Genomic DNA, 9439 nt, shown 5'->3' on the forward strand with positions numbered 1-9439 from the left:
GGAGATTAAACACCTGGAAAACAGGTGCCAGGATAATAATCTCCTTAACATCAGCAAGACAAAAGAGCTGATAGTTGGCTGTGGCAAGAAGAGGAGCTAGCACCCTGTCTGGATCAACTGCACTGCTGTGGAAAGAGTAGCCAGTATCTTGGAGTCGCAGGACCTGTCATGGTCTTGCCATATCAACTCCTTGGGGAAGGCTTGTCAGCATCTCTACAGCCTCTAAGGGACTTCACACTGCCCTCCAAGGTGCTGTCGAACATCTACACCTGCACCACTGAACACATCCTAAAGGGAAACATCACAGCCTGATTTGGGAAAAGCACCAAGTAGGACAGATGGCTTTCCAGAGGGTGGAGCTTCCCGACCTGCAGACCATCTACTCTAAGCAGTGCTGAACCAACGCCAGGAAGATTTTGAAGGACCCCAGCCATCCCAACAATGGGCTAGTCTCTCTGTTGACGTCAGGGAAGCACTTCTGCTCCGTTTTAAACACCAATATTTTACGGTTTTAAAACTAGCCCACATAAACTTTAACAATTAGGCTACATGCTTGATGGACTATTTTCGACGGAAACGTGAACATGTGAGCATCATTGAACTCACATGGCAAGATGAGAAATTAGCTTATCTCAGACAGAAAGTTCAGGCAAAGTAAAATTCTCAACAAAACAGTTAACTAATCAATGAAGAAAGCTCACAATAATAGCCTTTAACTTGGCTAACCTGTCGTATTTTCAGATCTTTGTAGTGGCCAGAGTGCTTGTTGGCCAAACGCTTAGCCAAGTTGCAGGTGTTGTCTGTTTTTTAGTGAAGGGATTAATAACACCCTTTGCATAGTAGTTTTGTTGTATCTATTGACTGGCTGTCTTCCTCAGCGAAAATATGGCCACACTTCACTCCTTGAGCTCGTTTATTTCCACAAGTTGCGGACGTGAGCTACCTAGGCGCTCCAGCCAGCTTACTTGCGTGTGTCAGAGTCACAGTAACATGGGCAATTTGATTCGCTTATCCAGAATACTGATTCAGTTCCTCATGCTATATTTAGTATTGAAAGCATCGAATGTTCCAGAATTTAATCATTTGCCACTCTAGGCTGGAGTGTTTTTAGAACAAAAAGCCATAACCGTATATTGGGGCAAAATACCTGGTGTGACCCAGGCAGAAACGTCGACTGCACATGCGGTTGAGGGCATCTGCCAATAGTCTTAATGACATCTCACATATGGACCAGGAAAAAAAAAACCTGAGCTAGGACACTGCGTTATGCAGATAGAGTGAGCATACCGTCGCCACAAAAACTCAAACTCTTAAGTTCTGCTAAAGAAGAATTGTTTTATTTCCTTTTCATGCATGAAGTTCCTTTTTTTTCCTCAAAGTAAATTTTGCTTTAGTTCTTTAGTAATAGTTACTGAATTTACTGCATTTCACATTTTTCATTAGAATATTATTTTCATCATTATATAAATTACATTAAGAAATATACCCAGTTTATAACCGAGTGTTCTCCACCAGCACAACAAATATTTAAAAATCCAGAATAACTTTATTACAGAGAATACATTCTCTGTAACAAGAAGCATTTCAGTGTTGAGAAGAAAAACTAACCTTTTAATTGCTTGTGCTAATCTTAAATACTCAAAATGTTTTGCAGAGGGGGAACCTTCTCACTATAACTGGCTTGCTAGAATTCTCTCCCCCATTGGCTGACATGATGATGTAGCTACATCAGCCTCGCATATTGGATCTAACCTCAGTGATGTCTGCGCTTTTTCCCTAGTCAGTGTTGACGCATATTGCTCTTAGATATATACTATGAGTTGGGTATGAGCTGGATCCAATTTCACCGGCCCTTTCTTGTGTTTTGGAATGTGTATAGCTCATCTTTCCCTGATTGTGATGGGCACAGCTCAGCATGTTCCTGATGCCCATTGCTTTTTATTCACACACACAGTTCAGTACACTTCTGGTGCCATCAGCTGTTTGTACTCACTCACGCACACACAGACATACACACACACACACACACACACACACACACACACACACACACACACACACACACACACCTAAGCACACTCCTGGTGCCCACAGCTGTTTGTACTCACAAATACGCAGCTCGGTTTGGTGTCAAGTCACATTATGAAACACAGAAATAGACTGTTATAAATATGTACTATAAAAGTAGAAAAATGTATATTCAAATTATTATTCCACATTCATGCATGATCTGGATAATGCAAATTTAGTTTGTCCATATTTTCTGCATGTACTGTGTAACACATCATATACTGTACATGCAGCAGTTCTAGTAAACATTCACTTGAAGATTAGTGTAACATTGTAATCAGGACTGAGGCATGAGTGGTAAAAGAGAACAACCAAAACCATCACCCTAACTAGTCAGAAGAAATTCATTTAGAGGACATTGGTAATTGTCCCAAAGCAAAGTGCTGGACTTCAGCACCTGTGGGGTTTAAACAGTAAGGACATAATGGTAAGAACAGGTATGTGCAATGATCACTAATCTGGGGACTGAGAGTGGGGAAGTGATTGAGGTTGTGATTGCTGAATGGTGTGGTGTTTTGATTGGTTGTTGTCTGGGATGTAAACATTAGTAAATTTGTGTAGATGTGGGTGATATCTCTCTCTTTATTTTTTTTTTACAAATGCTTTTAAAATGCCAGCTTTGCCCTTCATGGCATAAGGGAAATCAGAGGTAAGGTAAACAGTGTTTGTCAAAGAAATGGAAAGGTATCGAACCTTGGGGATGATGATGATTCACTCTCAGTAACAAGCAATAAAGACAAAACATATGCCCTTTTCCCCCAACCTTCTATCTCACTTTATGTTGGAACATAAGTAAGAGCATATGTAAGAGCATATGTTTCCTTGAAACAACTTGCCACTGTTTCTGAACACCTCTCTACTCTCTTCATTGTGGAGAGTAATAATTGTGCTTTTTACAACTAGAATAGTTAATTAGAATAGTTAATTGTCTGAGTAAAGTACATGTATGCTCATCCATAATGCATATCTATGCCTAAATTCGTGTTGTCATTGCCATTTAGAAAAATAATTACTTTATTTCATCTTGAAACTGGTAGGTCCTTTATTTATTTATTTGTTTGTTTGTTTGTTTGTTTATTAAATAGTAGTGTTACAGTAAGTAACAACACACAGGTGACACAGCAAATAAGAGTCAACACAGGCAAGCTGCGTGGGGCGGGACACACAATCAAAACATAACACGTGCAACAGAAAAGCATAACATAAACAGAAAATCAGTGATGCAAATTCAGTTGTTATTCAGTAATTGAATTACTAATGGAGAAATTATTTTGAAACAGACTAATTGACTCTAATTTATTGAAAGTGGCCACAATTAAAGTTTCAAAACGAAATGTTTGAAATGTTCTTGAGCAATCCAATTCAATGTGCATAACAATTGTTGATTAAAATTTGTTGCACAAGCCAGTCATTAAATACTTGCAAGAAATCTTGCTATCCTAAGCCCTTGCATGAGCACTGATTCAAGCACTTATGTAATCACTGATAATAATGTGACCTCCTTATGAAGGTATAAGTCAGTTACTCCTGCTTTATCACATCAGATAGCGTCCCATCACCTGAATGGTGATGAACTAATTTCAATACGCATCAGTTATCAAAAATCACAGTTAAAAATTTTAATTTCACTGAGGTATTCAGAGTAGAGCCTATGCAATGATACATTTTAGTGACTATGGAATTTAAAAAGGTTTCACAAGAGGGGGAAAAAACAGCACTAGAAATGTGATTTCTCTATTAGAAAACATTACTGAACAATTACAATTTCACATCAGTTTCCTTAAGTCTAATGTAAAATTGGAATGTTTTGATTACATATCCAGATCTTCTAGATCTTCTTTCCCCATTTGGTGACCACCCTAGTCTGATGATCTCTGACTGAACTGTCTTTTTAGCCTTCTCTGACTTCCCAAACATACAAAAGATTTGTAAAAATCAGAGGTTATTGTGATTATTATATGTGTTGGTTATTATAAAATGTTATTTCATTTTTTGTATGTCATTGGCCTATTTCAAATGCATTATTATATTTTTCATGTGCTGCTTTTCTACACTTATAGAAAACTGCTTTCTGCCTTGTACAGGAAGACATGTCTGTGACTAAGCATTTCATTGTTTCTGGGCACCTGTGTCTTTCATGACAATAAAAGTAACTAATTATTCCAAATGAAAGCTGAACGTTAGGAAAAGTTGCTTTTATAACTAAGATGGCTGGTGAGAAGTGAATGCATCTGTATAAATGGTACAGATTTTTTAACAGCACTTAGAATAAAAGTCTCAGCATTAAAAAAGCCTCTTATGGAGAGGAAGGAGAAGGGAGGTTTTTTGTGACTAAACTCTATCCACTGATGTGAATCTCTATCCACTGGTGTGAATCTCTATCCACTGGTGTGTATAATGGAGACAGAGCAAAAATATTGCTCTGTCATTCAGTTAGAATTTTTAAAACTTTCTCTTTCAGTAGTAGTATCATACATGCCACAGTTTTTATATTGTTCAAAATGATGTTATAGTTATGATAACCCAACATCAGCTTTAAAACTTTTGTATATATGATTTTACCTCTCAGTTGAGCATGGCTGAGGTCTGACATTTTACAACATTTCAGCACTTTCAACACTTTCTGACAAGTTTTTAAACTGTAAATGTCAATACACCAAGACACCTATCACATTTGAGCCAGTTTCCTTAGAATGATATTTACTTCAGCTGCAAATTGCCTAAAAAGCATTCACTCACAAATGCACATTTTCCCCATGCACTTGCTGTTCAGACCCCTGGGTGAAACTTCATCCTATCTTTGGTCAAAGTAGTGATGCTCAGGAGCACTAGTTTTCACCAACATGACTAGATTGTTCCACATGACTGGAAAAAAAGGCTTCTGTGTCATCATCCTTCCTGCTGGGTTAATCACTGAATGTGATCTTATGGATCTAGACATGTTTTGATGCCACTTTCATGCTCAATTTCATTTTCTTGAGACCAGACCAACTGTAAGTAAATGCATAGCATACAATAAGGTAGAAAAACTAGCTAATCATGTAGAAGCATAATTATGAAAATTATGATTTTGTCTTTATTCTATTGATGGGAAGTGTACCTGTGCACCAAATTTCATTTTCCTGAAAATGAAACGTATAGCTTAAGTGTCCTTCAACTTTTCCCATCATAATTCCATGCAGGACCTTCCTTTTGTATACACAAAAAGTTACTGCTTGCAAGATGAGTTACTGTCAAAGGCTTGGTAAGGAGTGCACACATACAAATACAAAAGTCCAATATAATTTAGCCCTGTTATTCGAAAAGTTTGATAACTTGTATGGACCATCACACCCAAACAAGGCTTTGCTATTTCCACTAAACCATTTTGGAAGTGGTAATACAAACAAGCCTGCTGAGTTTTCATAACATAATGACTTGCCAGCTGCTGCATCAACATTTGGAATAAACAGAATAAACTAAATAATTATGAAAAGTATATTCATTGCCAGTGTATGTCATCATAAAGATAAAGGACACTGTTCTGCTAGCTAACTGAGAAACAACAAGAGACATTAATGGCAAATTTTAGAATTTAACTCAGTTTTTAACATCTCAGGACTTGTGAAGACCTTAGCAAGATCGTCAGCATCAGGAGAAAACAGGGTTAGACCCAGACTCTGGATTGCAGAACCAAACTCTTCAGCAGCAGGAGCCCCTGCAATACAGCATGTGTAAATAACATAGCAGGGAGACTCTAAGTACCCTAACTGAGTTAAATTAAGTATTTGGTTTTGTTTTCTTTTAAGTATAACTACTACTGTAATACTAATTTTTCATTTTAACCGCAAGATATGCATATGTATTGTATATTACAGTGTAGTTACAGTGTTGTCATAACACATTCAAATTTGCATGGTTTAGAGATGGTTTGTGAACATCTAAGTTTAATGGCCTCTGAAGAGTGTATGCCAGCAACACTCAGATTTGATTACTATGTTGCGTAGTTCTTTATGAAGTTCATGTGGCCTCATATTGAGATATTCATTTGCAATGAAGCAGCACTCTTTATGATCTTACAAGAGGAAGTGGAGAACTGACAAGGCAAATGTGCCTTATTACACTTATTCTTGTTTTGATATGTTCCTTTACCTTTTAGGCAAGGAAGCATCTTTTAAGATGAATGAAATCTCTGTTTCTGTTGTTTTGCATACTATATATCTGCATAATGTAAAATAATTGGTTTCTCTTTTTACCTACAAAAGGACTTTTTTCACGCAGAATTGGCTCATATCTATGTGTGCCTTGGCTGTGTGCATCAGAAAACTCTAGGGGGTAAACATAATCTTGCACAATGGCAGACATCAATTCACTGACAGAACAGAATCATGCCACTAAAATGAAGGGGGTCATATCAAAGCCTACACACCATCCAAGCAGAGCAGGAAAGCTTACACAGTAAGAGAAGAAGCCCAATACAGTAGGTTACTTTACCTTACCTCTAGGTTTCATATACAAAAAGTAACATAAGTCCCACAAAAGCAAGTACAGGCTTGAAAAAGTTCTCAGTAATGATTTAACTGTGCTCAGTCATAAATATCATCTGAGTCATTGCTGTGATTGTGACCAGACTGCACTTACCTGTTATAACAGTGAGGTTTTATATGCTTCGAGCAGCAAACATGTTATTTATATTGCAGGCTTGAAGAAGAACGTGTATATATTAAAATAACGGCGCTTCAGTCATTTATACATACTGCCATATAATCTTATGAGATATATACCCATATATGCAGTGGTTGAACTGTAAAAAAAATTCAGAGCTCGGTTTCAGAGCACCTTAGGGGTGAGGTTGGGGGGATTCGAGGATGGGTCAAGGAGTGAGATTTTGGGCATTTAGGGACAGATGGAGGGGCATTTAAGGACATATGTCTGAATCTGACCAGTTGGCAGTTGCACACTCTGTATTGGAATTCACCCCTTACTTTTTGCATTCTAAATTAATGTTAACATTCTGCCCTGATCATGATTTGGTTTGAATAACTTGTGAATAGATAGAATAAAAATATTGATAATGGACATATATAATATGTGATATAACACAAGCTATAACAAAATGTATCAAAAGAGGATGCAAAGGTGGGGTGGCAGTTTTACAAGATGGATGTCCCTTTTTTATCAGGGGGATGACATCCTTCACAAGCCCCCTCAAATCAAGCCCTGTGTACATGCAATATGCAATAATCTTGTAAGCTGTCGTGTTGAAAAAATGGTAATTAGAGCACACTATCAATACTTAATGTTGGCTAACTGTAGCATTTTTCTCTGTCACACATGAGTCCCACACAGCTTTCTCTGTTGATAGATTACAACAGCACACAATGACATGAACACTTTCGCCATTATATAATAAAATATTTCAAAACAACATTTGTATTTATGCCAATTTATAATTCTCTGTAGTACCTATATTATCAATAATATCTCTTTTGCAACTTTGGCTGAGTTTATTTAAAGAAACACAAACAGAGTTATAGCAATAGAGCCATTGTTTTGTGATTATAAGATAATCACAAAACAAGGTCTACAAGCCTTGACCAACACTTCTCCAGCCAACTAAAGCACTAGCTATGGGACACAATCTCCATTGTTGCAAGTGCATCTTCCAATGTAAAATATATATATTCTGATTGGCTTGCTGGAGAGCATATTAGCAGAAAGTGTTTAGACCCCCAGCAGTCCTGAATTTAAAGTTACCGCTGTCAGAAGCTAAAGCAAGACCAGGGAGACAAACATTAGGAAGTGGTGAACTGGAGTCCATAAACTCTTAACACCTTCACTCAGACCAGTAACACTCGATCCAATCCACTTTCCCTACAAAATTCCAGTAGCAGGAGGTGCGACTGCTGATGTGGCTGTTGATCTGTTGTTCATATGCCGTACCACCAGTATTGGCTTGCGTTAACAGATTCAAGTATCACTGAATCTGCAGCAATACAAGAATTACATTTGCTGAGAGCATGTATGAAAAAAGTTGAATGAAAGAATGAAAGAAGTTGTTTCAGGAGGACATGAACATTATTCATGAACTTGATGGAAACTGCTAAAATCAGCTATTACCATGATTGACTGCTGCTGTGCCCCCAGTATGCTGTGTCAAATATGTTAACCACTGGCCTAGCTTCAATTAGAGAGGTTAGGGTTCTGGACTAACAGCTATTTAGCCTGGAAGTACAAAAAGTTTGGTTTTTGTTTGTTTGTTTGTTTTTTTGTTTGTTTGGTTTTTTACAGATGTGAAATATACATATTATTATAGGCCAAGTGTCAATATCATATGATCATCTTCCCATAATCGACTGAGTATTCATAATATAGTGGAACTGAACTGTTATGAATAAATATCTGGAATATTTTAAATTTTGGAAGTAATGGGGAGGGGAGGGATAACCTAGAGCAGTTTGGAAAAGACCATTTTTTCCCCTTTGCATTTCCATATGTCATTGCCTGTCTCTCTGTGAATTGTCCTCAGTAAGTCAGCATATGCCAGAGACTTGGGGATGGTTGTTCTCAGAAATCAATGCAGTGGAATTATGCTTCACTATTTAGTCGGAATAAAGGGGCAAGTAGCAGAGGGGGTCTGGTAAGCAATGGGGGGGGGGGTCCCCCAAATTTTGAAAAGAGCCTCCCCCATTTCTTGCAGAATTTTGCACTATGCAACTATGGGGGATGGGAGTGGGGGTTGGTGAGAGTAATAATTCCATTGCCCCTTGGTTGCCTAGCAATACTGGCATCCTAGACTGCATCCTCTTAGCTTTGCTTTGATATATTCCTTAACCGTCAGAATGGAACAGAACTATTCTAACATCTGGATGAGATTTTGTCTTTGTTGTTTTGCAAACTCTACAAACACTCACCCTTTAGAATGGCTGCACGTGCACTTTTCTTTTCTTTTTTCTTTTTTTTTGATAAGTTGTTCTATTCCGTGTCTTTTTTGTATCACTGTGCTTTTGTGCTTCATAAAGAAATAAGTAGAAAGATAAGAGTGATTTAATTGCTGTAGTGTGTTTTATGTAGGTGATGTGACTGGTGATGGGGCTATTAATCTGTTGTTCATATGCTGTACCACCTGTATTTAATTTCCTTCACGTATTACCTGCGAGCCTTTTATAGCTGTCTGACACTGACATCTAGTGATTATGTGGACGACAGCCCACTGCAAGACAGTGAAATAGGCTACATCAACAGAGTGAACAAAATGAGAATAGTATTTAAATATTACTTCTCCATCCTCTAATTAGCGTACATTTTAACATTATAGCCTACATATGATCACATAACTGCATAACAGCACCAAGCACAGACCTACAGGATGACACGATTGTGAAATATT

Source organism: Electrophorus electricus, chromosome 6, assembly GCF_041902795.1.
Source record: "Electrophorus electricus isolate QZ-2024a chromosome 6, ASM4190279v1, whole genome shotgun sequence".
Lineage (NCBI taxonomy): Eukaryota > Metazoa > Chordata > Actinopteri > Gymnotiformes > Gymnotidae > Electrophorus > Electrophorus electricus.